The sequence below is a fragment of the Anomalospiza imberbis genome, chromosome 22 (assembly GCF_031753505.1).
Source record: "Anomalospiza imberbis isolate Cuckoo-Finch-1a 21T00152 chromosome 22, ASM3175350v1, whole genome shotgun sequence".
Taxonomy (NCBI): domain Eukaryota; kingdom Metazoa; phylum Chordata; class Aves; order Passeriformes; family Viduidae; genus Anomalospiza; species Anomalospiza imberbis.
The window spans coordinates 2,101,774-2,119,443 of record NC_089702.1 but is presented as its reverse complement, the minus strand read 5'-3'; the positions used below and the strand labels follow the sequence as shown (position 1 = coordinate 2,119,443).

At 50.9% G+C, this 17,670-nt stretch overlaps 3 pseudogenes; all 3 read right to left on the bottom strand.

Annotated features, from left to right (window-relative positions):
• Window positions 1–5,734: 5,734 nt before the first annotated feature.
• On the bottom strand, window positions 5,735–6,500 carry LOC137486903 (feather keratin Cos2-2-like; annotated as a pseudogene).
• Window positions 6,501–9,814: 3,314 nt separating this feature from the next.
• On the bottom strand, window positions 9,815–10,580 carry LOC137486898 (feather keratin Cos2-2-like; annotated as a pseudogene).
• A 3,314-nt stretch (window positions 10,581–13,894) lies between these two features.
• On the bottom strand, window positions 13,895–14,660 carry LOC137486894 (feather keratin Cos2-2-like; annotated as a pseudogene).
• Between the last annotated feature and the right edge of the window lie 3,010 nt (window positions 14,661–17,670).

The following is a 17,670-nucleotide window of genomic DNA, read 5'->3' as shown; positions in this document are numbered from 1 at the left end:
TTGGTCCTGCACTGACACGATGATTACAACTGGTTCCCAAAATGAGTCCACACCCACCATGTAGCCAGGAGAACTGCTGCTTTGGCCAGATGCCACCCGCTTTGAAGAACCTTATAAAAGACTGAAGGAGTTTTGAGGACTTTGTCCGGACCCCACCTGGAGAAGACAGCCTATGAGCATCTCGTCAAGCTCCGAGGGCCTCGTCTCTTCAGACTGGTAGCTATAATCCCCTTCCCCTCTTTCTCTATCTTTCACTCTATCTCTTTATTTCTCTCCCACTATCGCAGTTGTTGGCACTAAATAAAAGTGCATTTTTGTTTAAGCAAAGTGTTGTGTCCCCTGCTGTGTCTTTTGTGCTTTGAGATCTCCAAAAAGAACCTATCAGGGACCCTGCATGTATTTGCGGACCCTGACAGTTCCCAAATGGAGCCATGTGGAGGGGTTGCCTGTGGGGCTCACACACACAGAAGGATGTGGAACTGGAGATGGTTTGGTTGTGGCAACTGAGACCAATGCTTGGGAAGCAGGTCTCATGAGGAGCAGATGAAGCCCTGGTTTAGGGACAGAGCAAGGTGTGTCAGCATCCCGTGAGTTGGACAAAGGCTCTGTCTCTGCCTGGAGATCCAGGCAGGAGGAGCATGTGTGGAGTGTCACGTGCATCACAGAGACCTGTGCACCCGAGCTGGTATTTGGAGCCCTGCAATGCCTCCAGGAGTTCATTTTCTGCACCCAAGAGAACACGGCTGCCCAGGGAATGATATTTGGACCACTGCCTGGAGCTGAAGGCCAAGGAATATTCAGAAATTTTCAAGTACAGCTGAAAACATTCCTAAATGTTTGCATTAGGAGTGAAGCCACAAGTCATTTGCACAGGGAAGATGGACACCTAGAGCAAAACATGAGATCCTTTTGGAGGTGTTGGGTTAGCAGCGATGGAGACTCCACTGCACAGATTGAGTATGTTACCAATCCTGACTTGTGAATCTCCTCATCCCTGTGGGTCTGGGCAGCAGCTGGGCCATGCTGAGGGACTGTGTGAAGTTTGGATCTCGTCTCCTTGTTCCCAGGTGTGCTGGCCGCAGGCCCTAGGCCAGGCAATGAAGGAAGGCTAGGAAGAGATGAGCTGTGGGCTGTCCCTAATTGTTGTTGTTTCCCATTGCCACTTGTTTGGAGCCAAAGTCTCCATGATGGCCTTTGGCTGCTGAGGAGCCAGGGATGTTCATCATCAGCTCCAAGGGAAAAGGGCACCAAGTAAAATCCGCTGCATCGAGCCTCACACACTTTTGTCTCCACCTTTTTCCTGAGCAGCCTGGAGGAGTTGCCCCAGAACAATAGACGACTCAGAGGTCAAGGCTTGAATGCAACACAGTTTTAATAAGTTGAAAGAAGACAAGGAGATGGCTCACAGAGAGAGCACCAGGAGCAGCCACTAAGATGGAGCTCCCATGTGCTGTTCTTTGCACTGCTGTGCAGAGACAGGAGAGACAACAAGTCCATATTAGCCTTGTGGAGAGAGGGACAGAAAAGGAGAAGAGAGTAGAACAAGGAAGCGACGGTCCAAAGCTCTAAATACAATTTTCTGAAGCTCTATCTCCTGCCCAAAACCGTGCTTTGACGTCTTGGACGTTCTAGCCAAAAGACATTGCCAGCAGCTTTAGCAGGGATGGCATCTGCTGCCACCATAGCAGTTGGTGATGCAGGAGATGTCAAAGCCCCCAGAGCTGATGGGCACTCCGCCACAGCTGAGGATGTTGCCAACGGCAGCAGAGGTGGAGGATCCCACGGCGGTGTTCTGTGGGGAGGAGCTGAGGATGGGGCCGGGCAGGGTCACCAGCACAGCAGGCGGCTCAATGACAACGTGGGAGCTCTGGCACTGCCTGACACAGCACTCATTGCAGCTGCTGGCCAGCGGGCAGGGGCCGCAGGGCTGGCAGCAAGGGTTGCAGGGCTTGCAGCAGGACATGGCTCGGGGTCACAGGTGCACCTGGCACAGAAGGCAGGGAGAAGCACAAAGTGAGGACACAAGAGAAGCAGCACTGCACCCAAACACCCTGCAGCCAAGGCACCTCCTGGCCCACATTGCACTGCCCAGCTCAAGGCCCAGGAGCCCCCTCAGCCAAGTCCCAGCCTCTCTCTGTCTGCACAAGACCTTCTCTCCCCTGCCCTCTCCCAGCACAAGCAGCTCCCAGCCCTGGGCTCTTATAGCCCCTCTCAGCTGAGAGCTCCAGTCAGGCAAGAGCTGGCCTTGAAGCAGCCAGGGGAGAAGGAGAAGAGGCCTCCCGCTCACCTGGTTCCTGAGGAGGAGGAGGTGAGAGAAGTGGATGAGAGAGCAGAGACTTGGGCTGCCTTTTATAGCAGTCCTGAACTGCCTCAGGCCCAGAGGCGCCGTAGTGGAAGTCTTAATTTTCTGACCAGCTCCTGTCAAATGTGCACCATCCCAGTTAATGGTAGGGGCTGTGTCCTGGCTTCCTGCGCTGCTGCCTTTTCATTTTCCAGCTAATCTGTGTGCTTTCCTACATGAAGGGTCATTTCTCTAAGTGCTGGGATGAGAGATTCAAGGATTTCCTGGGCAAAACCAATGCTGAGTGCATTCAGAATGCTCAGACCATCAGCTGGCAGCATCCTCTGTGGACAAATGTGTTCACCTGTGTCATTTCCTGTGGCTTTGTTTTTGTCCAAGTTGTCAGGAAATGGGCATCAGTCTCGTGCTTCTTGCCCACATGCCCAAGGTCTGCCAGGTGAGGGGTCATGACACATCATTTTCTGTTGCTTTTCCCATCTCTCCATGATGGTCACTCACTGTTGCGCACGGCTCTGCATCTGCTGGGAGGGTTGGGCCCTGTTGCTACTCTTAACAGTGCTCAGAGAAAAATGGTGTTGGCCTCATTTGGTCCATCATCTTTCTGTGCAGTCTCTGTGAGTCCTCTGGGAATGCCAGGAGTTGTCTGGGGCCTGATCCTTCTCCAGGATACCTGAGTCGTTTTAATGAGCAAGACATGATAAAGTTTGTGCAGGTGTGCAGACCTGGGACCTTGCTGGGATTTTGGAGAAAGATGGGGTAGCTCTCCCGTCTGTGATGTGCAGTGGTTGTGTAGAACAGAAGGCAAAATTGCAACCCTGAACTCCATAAATGTTGTTTTTTACTGCCTTTGGGACCTGGCAGGAAGGATCCTGTAGGAAAGTGCCCTGGGGGTTCAAAGAGGCCCGGGGAGAATGTGAAATAATGCAGCCCAGATTTCCAGATGATAACATTATGGAAATGACCATAACTAGCTTGGTCTGTTCAGCTTGCCAAAGACATGAAGTAGATCCACCAAGGACTTTAGATGGTTGTATTTTTTAAGTATTTCTTTCCAAATCCTACAGCATATTAACACATTTTGAGATTATTCCAAGTTGCATCTGCCCTTTAGTGAAGCCAAAATGTGGTTTTCCATTAGAATTTGAAATTAACTAAGTGAAATTTGCTTCATAGTATATTAAACCAGCCTGAACTGGTTCTTTCCTTCTGAATTTTTTTATTCACCTACATTTGCTTTATACTCCCTTGTACCCTCTGTTACATGACAGAGGTTTTTGTAACAGTGGGGAGGCTACAAGAAGATCTCAAGTGCTGCCGACGTGTTATACAGAGCCAGATCCTGACAGCTAAAGAATGCAGTCAGTGCTGGCCACACCTGAACCTCTCAGGAACACTGGTCCAGCCATCATGAAAACATATTTAAGAAAAGGCCAAACAGTGCACAGGAAGTGTGGGATGAAGAAAAACATGTCTTCAGTCTCTTGATCACTGTCCATTCATCACCTTCCTGGCACCAAATGCAAAGGAAATTCCCCCAGAGGAAAAAAAAACCCAAAGCAGCAAGCCCCAAGAGAAAGATTGAAGGAATGCAGTCTTTTCTCCCTGGAGAACCAGAGGCTTGTGGAGGACCTCATCACCGTAGTTTAGGAATTGAATGGCAGCTACCAAGAGGACTGAGACTTTCTCAGCACAATCCTAGAATCCTAGAATCACAGAAGATGCTGAGTTGGAAATGACCCATCAGGATCATCAAGTGCAACTCCTGGCCCTGCACAGGTCACGCCAAGACTCCCACCAAGTACCTGAGAGTGTTGTCCAAGCACTTCTTGAGCTCTGTCAGGTTAGGTGCGGAGACCACTTGCCTGGGGAGCCTGTTCCAGTGCTCAACCACCAAATACCCTCTGGGTGAAGAACCTTTTTCTGATATCCAACCTCAACCTCCATCACCTCAGCTCCACACACTTCCTCAAGTCTTCTTGCTGGTCATGAGCGTGAAAAGTTTGGTTCTTGCCCCTGTACAGCCCCTCAGGAGGATGTCAAAGAGCACAGTGATGTCTGACCTCAGTCTCATCTTCTCCTGGGTGAATGGGCTTAGTAGCCTCAGCCAACTCCTCACAGGGATCCTCCAGACCCTTTCCCAGCCTCCTAGCTTTCTTTTGGGCACTCTCTAGTAGCTGAGAGTCTTTTTTACATTGTGGTTCCCAAATGGAGCCATGTGGAGGGGTTGCCTGTGGGGCTCACACACACAGAAGGATGTGGAACTGGAGATGGTTTGGTTGTGGCAACTGAGACCAATGCTTGGGAAGCAGGTCTCATGAGGAGCAGATGAAGCCCTGGTTTAGGGACAGAGCAAGGTGTGTCAGCATCCCGTGAGTTGGACAAAGGCTCTGTCTCTGCCTGGAGATCCAGGCAGGAGGAGCATGTGTGGAGTGTCACGTGCATCACAGAGACCTGTGCACCCGAGCTGGTATTTGGAGACCTGCAATGCCTCCAGGAGTTCATTTTCTGCACCCAAGAGAACACGGCTGCCCAGGGAATATTTGGTCCACTGCCTGGAGCTGAAGGCCAAGGAATATTCAGAAATTTTCAAGTACAGCTGAAAACATTCCTAAATGTTTGCATTAGGAGTGAAGCCACAAGTCATTTGCACAGGGAAGATGGACACCTAGAGCAAAACATGAGATCCTTTTGGAGGTGTTGGGTTAGCAGCGATGGAGACTTCACTGCACAGATTGAGTATGTTGCCAATCCTGACTTGTGAATCTCCTCATCCCTGTGGGTCTGGGCAGCAGCTGGGCCATGCTGAGGGACTGTGTGAGGTTTGGATCTCCTCTCCTTGTTCCCAGGTGTGCTGGCCGCAGGCCCTAGGCCAGGCAATGAAGGAAGGCTAGGAAGAGATGAGCTGTGGGCTGTCCCTAATTGTTGTTTTTCCCATCGCCACTCGTTTGGAGCCAAAGTCTCCATGATGGCCTTTGGCTGCTGAGGAGCCAGGGATGTTCTTCATCAGCTCCAAGGGAAAAGGGCACCAAGTAAAATCCGCTGCAGCGAGCCTCACACACTTTTGTCTCCACCTTTTTCCTGAGCAGCCTGGAGGAGTTGCCCCAGAACAATAGACGACTCAGAGGTCAAGGCTTGAATGCAACACAGTTTTAATAAGTTGAAAGAAGACAAGGAGATGGCTCACAGAGAGAGCACCAGGAGCAGCCACTAAGATGGAGCTCCCATGTGCTGTTCTTTGCACTGCTGTCCAGAGACAGGAAGGACAACAAGTCCATATTAGCCTTGTGGAGAGAGGGACAGAAAAGGAGAAGAGAGTAGAACAAGGAAGCGATGGTCCAAAGCTCTAAATACAATTTTCTGAAGCTCTATCTCCTGCCCAAAACCGTGCTTTGACGTCTTGGACGTTCTAGCCAAAAGACATTGCCAGCAGCTTTAGCAGGGACGACATCTGCTGCCACCATAGCAGTTGGTGATGCAGGAGATGTCAAAGCCCCCAGAGCTGATGGGCACTCCGCCACAGCTGAGGATGTTGCCAACGGCAGCAGAGGTGGAGGATCCCACGGCGGTGTTCTGTGGGGAGGAGCTGAGGATGGGGCCGGGCAGGGTCACCAGCACAGCAGGCGGCTCAATGACAACGTGGGAGCTCTGGCACTGCCTGACACAGCACTCATTGCAGCTGCTGGCCAGCGGGCAGGGGCCGCAGGGCTGGCAGCAAGGGTCGCAGGGCCGGCAGCAGGACATGGCTCGGGGTCACAGGTGCACCTGGCACAGAAGGCAGGGAGAAGCACAAAGTGAGGACACAAGAGAAGCAGCACTGCACCCAAACGCCCTGCAGCCAAGGCATCTCCTGGCCCACATTGCACTGCCCAGCTCAAGGCCCAGGAGCCCCCTCAGCCAAGTCCCAGCCTCTCTCTGTCTGCACAAGACCTTCTCTCCCCTGCCCTCTCCCAGCACAAGCAGCTCCCAGCCCTGGGCTCTTATAGCCCCTCTCAGCTGAGAGCTCCAGTCAGGCAAGAGCTGGCCTTGAAGCAGCCGGGGGAGAAGGAGAAGAGGCCTCCCGCTCACCTGGTTCCTGAGGAGGAGGAGGTGAGAGAAGTGGATGAGAGAGCAGAGACTTGGGCTGCCTTTTATAGCAGTCCTGAACTGCCTCAGGCCCAGAGGCGCCGTAGTGGAAGTCTTAATTTTCTGACCAGCTCATGCCAAATGTGCACCATCCCAGTTAATGGTAGGGGCTGTGTCCTGGCTTCCTGCGCTGCTGCCTTTTCATTTTCCAGCTAATCTGTGTGCTTTCCTACATGAAGGGTCATTTCTCTAAGTGCTGGGATGAGAGATTCAAGGATTTCCTGGGCAAAACCAATGCTGAGTGCATTCAGAATGCTCAGACCATCAGCTGGCAGCATCCTCTGTGGACAAATGTGTTCACCTGTGTCATTTCCTGTGGCTTTGTTTTTGTCCAAGTTGTCAGGAAATGGGCATCAGTCTCGTGCTTCTTGCCCACATGCCCAAGGTCTGCCAGGTGAGGGGTCATGACACATCATTTTCTGTTGCTTTTCCCATCTCTCCATGATGGTCACTCACTGTTGCGCACGGCTCTGCATCTGCTGGGAGGGTTGGGCCCTGTTGCTACTCTTAACAGTGCTCAGAGAAAAATGGTGTTGGCCTCATTTGGTTCATCATCTTTCTGTGCAGTCTCTGTGAGTCCTCTGGGAATGCCAGGAGTTGTCTGGGGCCTGATCCTTCTCCAGGATACCTGAGTCGTTATAATGGGCAAGACATGATAAAGTTTGTGCAGGTGTGCAGACCTGGGACCTTGCTGGGATTTTGGAGAAAGCTGGGGTAGCTCTCCCATCTGTGATGTGCAGTGGTTGTGTAGAACAGAAGGCAAAATTGCAACCCTGAACTCCATAAATGTTGTTTTTTACTGCCTTTGGGACCTGGCAGGAAGAATCCTGTAGGAAAGTGCCCTGGGGGTTCAAAGAGGCCCGGGGAGAATGTGAAATAATGCAGCCCAGATTTCCAGATGATAACATTATGGAAATGACCATAACTAGCTTGGTCTGTTCAGCTTGCCAAAGACATGAAGTAGATCCACCAAGGACTTTAGATGGTTGTATTTTTTAAGTATTTCTTTCCAAATCCTACAGCATAATATCTCATTTTGAGATTATTCCTAGTTGCATCTGCCCTTTAGTGAAGCCAAAATGTGGTTTTCCATTAGAATTTGAAATTAACTAAGTGAAATTTGCTTCATAGTATATTAAACCAGCCTGAACTGGTTCTTTCCTTCTGAATTTTTTTTATTCACCTACATTTGCTTTATACTCCCTTGTACCCTCTGTTACATGACAGAGGTTTTTGTAACAGTGGGGAGGCTACAAGAAGATCTCAAGTGCTGCCGACGTGTTATACAGAGCCAGATCCTGACAGCTAAAGAATGCAGTCAGTGCTGGCCACACCTGAACCTCTCAGGAACACTGGTCCAGCCATCATGAAAACATATTTAAGAAAAGGCCAAACAGTGCACAGGAAGTGTGGGATGAAGAAAAACATGTCTTCAGTCTCTTGATCACTGTCCATTCATCACCTTCCTGGCACCAAATGCAAAGGAAATTCCCCCAGAGGAAAAAAAAACCCAAAGCAGCAAGCCCCAAGAGAAAGATTGAAGGAATGCAGTCTTTTCTCCCTGGAGAACCAGAGGCTTGTGGAGGACCTCATCACCGTAGTTTAGGAATTGAATGGCAGCTACCAAGAGGACTGAGACTTTCTCAGCACAATCCTAGAATCCTAGAATCACAGAAGATGCTGAGTTGGAAATGACCCATCAGGATCATCAAGTGCAACTCCTGGCCCTGCACAGGTCACGCCAAGACTCCCACCAAGTACCTGAGAGTGTTGTCCAAGCACTTCTTGAGCTCTGTCAGGTTAGGTGCGGAGACCACTTGCCTGGGGAGCCTGTTCCAGTGCTCAACCACCAAATACCCTCTGGGTGAAGAACCTTTTTCTGATATCCAACCTCAACCTCCATCACCTCAGCTCCACACACTTCCTCAAGTCTTCTTGCTGGTCATGAGCGTGAAAAGTTTGGTTCTTGCCCCTGTACAGCCCCTCAGGAGGATGTCAAAGAGCACAGTGATGTCTGACCTCAGTCTCATCTTCTCCTGGGTGAATGGGCTTAGTAGCCTCAGCCACTCCTCACAGGGATCCTCCAGACCCTTTCCCAGCCTCCTAGCTTTCTTTTGGGCACTCTCTAGTAGCTGAGAGTCTTTTTTACATTGTGGTTCCCAAATGGAGCCATGTGGAGGGGTTGCCTGTGGGGCTCACACACACAGAAGGATGTGGAACTGGAGATGGTTTGGTTGTGGCAACTGAGACCAATGCTTGGGAAGCAGGTCTCATGAGGAGCAGATGAAGCCCTGGTTTAGGGACAGAGCAAGGTGTGTCAGCATCCCGTGAGTTGGACAAAGGCTCTGTCTCTGCCTGGAGATCCAGGCAGGAGGAGCATGTGTGGAGTGTCACGTGCATCACAGAGACCTGTGCACCCGAGCTGGTATTTGGAGCCCTGCAATGCCTCCAGGAGTTCATTTTCTGCACCCAAGAGAACACGGCTACCCAGGGAATATTTGGTCCACTGCCTGGAGCTGAAGGCCAAGGAATATTCAGAAATTTTCAAGTACAGCTGAAAACATTCCTAAATGTTTGCATTAGGAGTGAAGCCACAAGTCATTTGCACAGGGAAGATGGACACCTAGAGCAAAACATGAGATCCTTTTGGAGGTGTTGGGTTAGCAGCGATGGAGACTCCACTGCACAGATTGAGTATGTTACCAATCCTGACTTGTGAATCTCCTCATCCCTGTGGGTCTGGGCAGCAGCTGGGCCATGCTGAGGGACTGTGTGAGGTTTGGATCTCGTCTCCTTGTTCCCAGGTGTGCTGGCCGCAGGCCCTAGGCCAGGCAATGAAGGAAGGCTAGGAAGAGATGAGCTGTGGGCTGTCCCTAATTGTTGTTTTTCCCATCGCCACTCGTTTGGAGCCAAAGTCTCCATGATGGCCTTTGGCTGCTGAGGAGCCAGGGATGTTCTTCATCAGCTCCAAGGGAAAAGGGCACCAAGTAAAATCCGCTGCAGCGAGCCTCACACACTTTTGTCTCCACCTTTTTCCTGAGCAGCCTGGAGGAGTTGCCCCAGAACAATAGACGACTCAGAGGTCAAGGCTTGAATGCAACACAGTTTTAATAAGTTGAAAGAAGACAAGGAGATGGCTCACAGAGAGAGCACCAGGAGCAGCCACTAAGATGGAGCTCCCATGTGCTGTTCTTTGCACTGCTGTCCAGAGACAGGAAGGACAACAAGTCCATATTAGCCTTGTGGAGAGAGGGACAGAAAAGGAGAAGAGAGTAGAACAAGGAAGCGATGGTCCAAAGCTCTAAATACAATTTTCTGAAGCTCTATCTCCTGCCCAAAACCGTGCTTTGACGTCTTGGACGTTCTAGCCAAAAGACATTGCCAGCAGCTTTAGCAGGGACGACATCTGCTGCCACCATAGCAGTTGGTGATGCAGGAGATGTCAAAGCCCCCAGAGCTGATGGGCACTCCGCCACAGCTGAGGATGTTGCCAACGGCAGCAGAGGTGGAGGATCCCACGGCGGTGTTCTGTGGGGAGGAGCTGAGGATGGGGCCGGGCAGGGTCACCAGCACAGCAGGCGGCTCAATGACAACGTGGGAGCTCTGGCACTGCCTGACACAGCACTCATTGCAGCTGCTGGCCAGCGGGCAGGGGCCGCAGGGCTGGCAGCAAGGGTCGCAGGGCCGGCAGCAGGACATGGCTCGGGGTCACAGGTGCACCTGGCACAGAAGGCAGGGAGAAGCACAAAGTGAGGACACAAGAGAAGCAGCACTGCACCCAAACGCCCTGCAGCCAAGGCATCTCCTGGCCCACATTGCACTGCCCAGCTCAAGGCCCAGGAGCCCCCTCAGCCAAGTCCCAGCCTCTCTCTGTCTGCACAAGACCTTCTCTCCCCTGCCCTCTCCCAGCACAAGCAGCTCCCAGCCCTGGGCTCTTATAGCCCCTCTCAGCTGAGAGCTCCAGTCAGGCAAGAGCTGGCCTTGAAGCAGCCGGGGGAGAAGGAGAAGAGGCCTCCCGCTCACCTGGTTCCTGAGGAGGAGGAGGTGAGAGAAGTGGATGAGAGAGCAGAGACTTGGGCTGCCTTTTATAGCAGTCCTGAACTGCCTCAGGCCCAGAGGCGCCGTAGTGGAAGTCTTAATTTTCTGACCAGCTCATGCCAAATGTGCACCATCCCAGTTAATGGTAGGGGCTGTGTCCTGGCTTCCTGCGCTGCTGCCTTTTCATTTTCCAGCTAATCTGTGTGCTTTCCTACATGAAGGGTCATTTCTCTAAGTGCTGGGATGAGAGATTCAAGGATTTCCTGGGCAAAACCAATGCTGAGTGCATTCAGAATGCTCAGACCATCAGCTGGCAGCATCCTCTGTGGACAAATGTGTTCACCTGTGTCATTTCCTGTGGCTTTGTTTTTGTCCAAGTTGTCAGGAAATGGGCATCAGTCTCGTGCTTCTTGCCCACATGCCCAAGGTCTGCCAGGTGAGGGGTCATGACACATCATTTTCTGTTGCTTTTCCCATCTCTCCATGATGGTCACTCACTGTTGCGCACGGCTCTGCATCTGCTGGGAGGGTTGGGCCCTGTTGCTACTCTTAACAGTGCTCAGAGAAAAATGGTGTTGGCCTCATTTGGTTCATCATCTTTCTGTGCAGTCTCTGTGAGTCCTCTGGGAATGCCAGGAGTTGTCTGGGGCCTGATCCTTCTCCAGGATACCTGAGTCGTTATAATGGGCAAGACATGATAAAGTTTGTGCAGGTGTGCAGACCTGGGACCTTGCTGGGATTTTGGAGAAAGCTGGGGTAGCTCTCCCATCTGTGATGTGCAGTGGTTGTGTAGAACAGAAGGCAAAATTGCAACCCTGAACTCCATAAATGTTGTTTTTTACTGCCTTTGGGACCTGGCAGGAAGAATCCTGTAGGAAAGTGCCCTGGGGGTTCAAAGAGGCCCGGGGAGAATGTGAAATAATGCAGCCCAGATTTCCAGATGATAACATTATGGAAATGACCATAACTAGCTTGGTCTGTTCAGCTTGCCAAAGACATGAAGTAGATCCACCAAGGACTTTAGATGGTTGTATTTTTTAAGTATTTCTTTCCAAATCCTACAGCATAATATCTCATTTTGAGATTATTCCTAGTTGCATCTGCCCTTTAGTGAAGCCAAAATGTGGTTTTCCATTAGAATTTGAAATTAACTAAGTGAAATTTGCTTCATAGTATATTAAACCAGCCTGAACTGGTTCTTTCCTTCTGAATTTTTTTTATTCACCTACATTTGCTTTATACTCCCTTGTACCCTCTGTTACATGACAGAGGTTTTTGTAACAGTGGGGAGGCTACAAGAAGATCTCAAGTGCTGCCGACGTGTTATACAGAGCCAGATCCTGACAGCTAAAGAATGCAGTCAGTGCTGGCCACACCTGAACCTCTCAGGAACACTGGTCCAGCCATCATGAAAACATATTTAAGAAAAGGCCAAACAGTGCACAGGAAGTGTGGGATGAAGAAAAACATGTCTTCAGTCTCTTGATCACTGTCCATTCATCACCTTCCTGGCACCAAATGCAAAGGAAATTCCCCCAGAGGAAAAAAAAACCCAAAGCAGCAAGCCCCAAGAGAAAGATTGAAGGAATGCAGTCTTTTCTCCCTGGAGAACCAGAGGCTTGTGGAGGACCTCATCACCGTAGTTTAGGAATTGAATGGCAGCTACCAAGAGGACTGAGACTTTCTCAGCACAATCCTAGAATCCTAGAATCACAGAAGATGCTGAGTTGGAAATGACCCATCAGGATCATCAAGTGCAACTCCTGGCCCTGCACAGGTCACGCCAAGACTCCCACCAAGTACCTGAGAGTGTTGTCCAAGCACTTCTTGAGCTCTGTCAGGTTAGGTGCGGAGACCACTTGCCTGGGGAGCCTGTTCCAGTGCTCAACCACCAAATACCCTCTGGGTGAAGAACCTTTTTCTGATATCCAACCTCAACCTCCATCACCTCAGCTCCACACACTTCCTCAAGTCTTCTTGCTGGTCATGAGCGTGAAAAGTTTGGTTCTTGCCCCTGTACAGCCCCTCAGGAGGATGTCAAAGAGCACAGTGATGTCTGACCTCAGTCTCATCTTCTCCTGGGTGAATGGGCTTAGTAGCCTCAGCCACTCCTCACAGGGATCCTCCAGACCCTTTCCCAGCCTCCTAGCTTTCTTTTGGGCACTCTCTAGTAGCTGAGAGTCTTTTTTACATTGTGGTTCCCAAATGGAGCCATGTGGAGGGGTTGCCTGTGGGGCTCACACACACAGAAGGATGTGGAACTGGAGATGGTTTGGTTGTGGCAACTGAGACCAATGCTTGGGAAGCAGGTCTCATGAGGAGCAGATGAAGCCCTGGTTTAGGGACAGAGCAAGGTGTGTCAGCATCCCGTGAGTTGGACAAAGGCTCTGTCTCTGCCTGGAGATCCAGGCAGGAGGAGCATGTGTGGAGTGTCACGTGCATCACAGAGACCTGTGCACCCGAGCTGGTATTTGGAGCCCTGCAATGCCTCCAGGAGTTCATTTTCTGCACCCAAGAGAACACGGCTACCCAGGGAATATTTGGTCCACTGCCTGGAGCTGAAGGCCAAGGAATATTCAGAAATTTTCAAGTACAGCTGAAAACATTCCTAAATGTTTGCATTAGGAGTGAAGCCACAAGTCATTTGCACAGGGAAGATGGACACCTAGAGCAAAACATGAGATCCTTTTGGAGGTGTTGGGTTAGCAGCGATGGAGACTCCACTGCACAGATTGAGTATGTTACCAATCCTGACTTGTGAATCTCCTCATCCCTGTGGGTCTGGGCAGCAGCTGGGCCATGCTGAGGGACTGTGTGAGGTTTGGATCTCGTCTCCTTGTTCCCAGGTGTGCTGGCCGCAGGCCCTAGGCCAGGCAATGAAGGAAGGCTAGGAAGAGATGAGCTGTGGGCTGTCCCTAATTGTTGTTTTTCCCATCGCCACTCGTTTGGAGCCAAAGTCTCCATGATGGCCTTTGGCTGCTGAGGAGCCAGGGATGTTCTTCATCAGCTCCAAGGGAAAAGGGCACCAAGTAAAATCCGCTGCAGCGAGCCTCACACACTTTTGTCTCCACCTTTTTCCTGAGCAGCCTGGAGGAGTTGCCCCAGAACAATAGACGACTCAGAGGTCAAGGCTTGAATGCAACACAGTTTTAATAAGTTGAAAGAAGACAAGGAGATGGCTCACAGAGAGAGCACCAGGAGCAGCCACTAAGATGGAGCTCCCATGTGCTGTTCTTTGCACTGCTGTCCAGAGACAGGAAGGACAACAAGTCCATATTAGCCTTGTGGAGAGAGGGACAGAAAAGGAGAAGAGAGTAGAACAAGGAAGCGATGGTCCAAAGCTCTAAATACAATTTTCTGAAGCTCTATCTCCTGCCCAAAACCGTGCTTTGACGTCTTGGACGTTCTAGCCAAAAGACATTGCCAGCAGCTTTAGCAGGGACGACATCTGCTGCCACCATAGCAGTTGGTGATGCAGGAGATGTCAAAGCCCCCAGAGCTGATGGGCACTCCGCCACAGCTGAGGATGTTGCCAACGGCAGCAGAGGTGGAGGATCCCACGGCGGTGTTCTGTGGGGAGGAGCTGAGGATGGGGCCGGGCAGGGTCACCAGCACAGCAGGCGGCTCAATGACAACGTGGGAGCTCTGGCACTGCCTGACACAGCACTCATTGCAGCTGCTGGCCAGCGGGCAGGGGCCGCAGGGCTGGCAGCAAGGGTCGCAGGGCCGGCAGCAGGACATGGCTCGGGGTCACAGGTGCACCTGGCACAGAAGGCAGGGAGAAGCACAAAGTGAGGACACAAGAGAAGCAGCACTGCACCCAAACGCCCTGCAGCCAAGGCATCTCCTGGCCCACATTGCACTGCCCAGCTCAAGGCCCAGGAGCCCCCTCAGCCAAGTCCCAGCCTCTCTCTGTCTGCACAAGACCTTCTCTCCCCTGCCCTCTCCCAGCACAAGCAGCTCCCAGCCCTGGGCTCTTATAGCCCCTCTCAGCTGAGAGCTCCAGTCAGGCAAGAGCTGGCCTTGAAGCAGCCGGGGGAGAAGGAGAAGAGGCCTCCCGCTCACCTGGTTCCTGAGGAGGAGGAGGTGAGAGAAGTGGATGAGAGAGCAGAGACTTGGGCTGCCTTTTATAGCAGTCCTGAACTGCCTCAGGCCCAGAGGCGCCGTAGTGGAAGTCTTAATTTTCTGACCAGCTCATGCCAAATGTGCACCATCCCAGTTAATGGTAGGGGCTGTGTCCTGGCTTCCTGCGCTGCTGCCTTTTCATTTTCCAGCTAATCTGTGTGCTTTCCTACATGAAGGGTCATTTCTCTAAGTGCTGGGATGAGAGATTCAAGGATTTCCTGGGCAAAACCAATGCTGAGTGCATTCAGAATGCTCAGACCATCAGCTGGCAGCATCCTCTGTGGACAAATGTGTTCACCTGTGTCATTTCCTGTGGCTTTGTTTTTGTCCAAGTTGTCAGGAAATGGGCATCAGTCTCGTGCTTCTTGCCCACATGCCCAAGGTCTGCCAGGTGAGGGGTCATGACACATCATTTTCTGTTGCTTTTCCCATCTCTCCATGATGGTCACTCACTGTTGCGCACGGCTCTGCATCTGCTGGGAGGGTTGGGCCCTGTTGCTACTCTTAACAGTGCTCAGAGAAAAATGGTGTTGGCCTCATTTGGTTCATCATCTTTCTGTGCAGTCTCTGTGAGTCCTCTGGGAATGCCAGGAGTTGTCTGGGGCCTGATCCTTCTCCAGGATACCTGAGTCGTTATAATGGGCAAGACATGATAAAGTTTGTGCAGGTGTGCAGACCTGGGACCTTGCTGGGATTTTGGAGAAAGCTGGGGTAGCTCTCCCATCTGTGATGTGCAGTGGTTGTGTAGAACAGAAGGCAAAATTGCAACCCTGAACTCCATAAATGTTGTTTTTTACTGCCTTTGGGACCTGGCAGGAAGAATCCTGTAGGAAAGTGCCCTGGGGGTTCAAAGAGGCCCGGGGAGAATGTGAAATAATGCAGCCCAGATTTCCAGATGATAACATTATGGAAATGACCATAACTAGCTTGGTCTGTTCAGCTTGCCAAAGACATGAAGTAGATCCACCAAGGACTTTAGATGGTTGTATTTTTTAAGTATTTCTTTCCAAATCCTACAGCATAATATCTCATTTTGAGATTATTCCTAGTTGCATCTGCCCTTTAGTGAAGCCAAAATGTGGTTTTCCATTAGAATTTGAAATTAACTAAGTGAAATTTGCTTCATAGTATATTAAACCAGCCTGAACTGGTTCTTTCCTTCTGAATTTTTTTTATTCACCTACATTTGCTTTATACTCCCTTGTACCCTCTGTTACATGACAGAGGTTTTTGTAACAGTGGGGAGGCTACAAGAAGATCTCAAGTGCTGCCGACGTGTTATACAGAGCCAGATCCTGACAGCTAAAGAATGCAGTCAGTGCTGGCCACACCTGAACCTCTCAGGAACACTGGTCCAGCCATCATGAAAACATATTTAAGAAAAGGCCAAACAGTGCACAGGAAGTGTGGGATGAAGAAAAACATGTCTTCAGTCTCTTGATCACTGTCCATTCATCACCTTCCTGGCACCAAATGCAAAGGAAATTCCCCCAGAGGAAAAAAAAACCCAAAGCAGCAAGCCCCAAGAGAAAGATTGAAGGAATGCAGTCTTTTCTCCCTGGAGAACCAGAGGCTTGTGGAGGACCTCATCACCGTAGTTTAGGAATTGAATGGCAGCTACCAAGAGGACTGAGACTTTCTCAGCACAATCCTAGAATCCTAGAATCACAGAAGATGCTGAGTTGGAAATGACCCATCAGGATCATCAAGTGCAACTCCTGGCCCTGCACAGGTCACGCCAAGACTCCCACCAAGTACCTGAGAGTGTTGTCCAAGCACTTCTTGAGCTCTGTCAGGTTAGGTGCGGAGACCACTTGCCTGGGGAGCCTGTTCCAGTGCTCAACCACCAAATACCCTCTGGGTGAAGAACCTTTTTCTGATATCCAACCTCAACCTCCATCACCTCAGCTCCACACACTTCCTCAAGTCTTCTTGCTGGTCATGAGCGTGAAAAGTTTGGTTCTTGCCCCTGTACAGCCCCTCAGGAGGATGTCAAAGAGCACAGTGATGTCTGACCTCAGTCTCATCTTCTCCTGGGTGAATGGGCTTAGTAGCCTCAGCCACTCCTCACAGGGATCCTCCAGACCCTTTCCCAGCCTCCTAGCTTTCTTTTGGGCACTCTCTAGTAGCTGAGAGTCTTTTTTACATTGTGGTTCCCAAATGGAGCCATGTGGAGGGGTTGCCTGTGGGGCTCACACACACAGAAGGATGTGGAACTGGAGATGGTTTGGTTGTGGCAACTGAGACCAATGCTTGGGAAGCAGGTCTCATGAGGAGCAGATGAAGCCCTGGTTTAGGGACAGAGCAAGGTGTGTCAGCATCCCGTGAGTTGGACAAAGGCTCTGTCTCTGCCTGGAGATCCAGGCAGGAGGAGCATGTGTGGAGTGTCACGTGCATCACAGAGACCTGTGCACCCGAGCTGGTATTTGGAGCCCTGCAATGCCTCCAGGAGTTCATTTTCTGCACCCAAGAGAACACGGCTACCCAGGGAATATTTGGTCCACTGCCTGGAGCTGAAGGCCAAGGAATATTCAGAAATTTTCAAGTACAGCTGAAAACATTCCTAAATGTTTGCATTAGGAGTGAAGCCACAAGTCATTTGCACAGGGAAGATGGACACCTAGAGCAAAACATGAGATCCTTTTGGAGGTGTTGGGTTAGCAGCGATGGAGACTCCACTGCACAGATTGAGTATGTTACCAATCCTGACTTGTGAATCTCCTCATCCCTGTGGGTCTGGGCAGCAGCTGGGCCATGCTGAGGGACTGTGTGAGGTTTGGATCTCGTCTCCTTGTTCCCAGGTGTGCTGGCCGCAGGCCCTAGGCCAGGCAATGAAGGAAGGCTAGGAAGAGATGAGCTGTGGGCTGTCCCTAATTGTTGTTTTTCCCATCGCCACTCGTTTGGAGCCAAAGTCTCCATGATGGCCTTTGGCTGCTGAGGAGCCAGGGATGTTCTTCATCAGCTCCAAGGGAAAAGGGCACCAAGTAAAATCCGCTGCAGCGAGCCTCACACACTTTTGTCTCCACCTTTTTCCTGAGCAGCCTGGAGGAGTTGCCCCAGAACAATAGACGACTCAGAGGTCA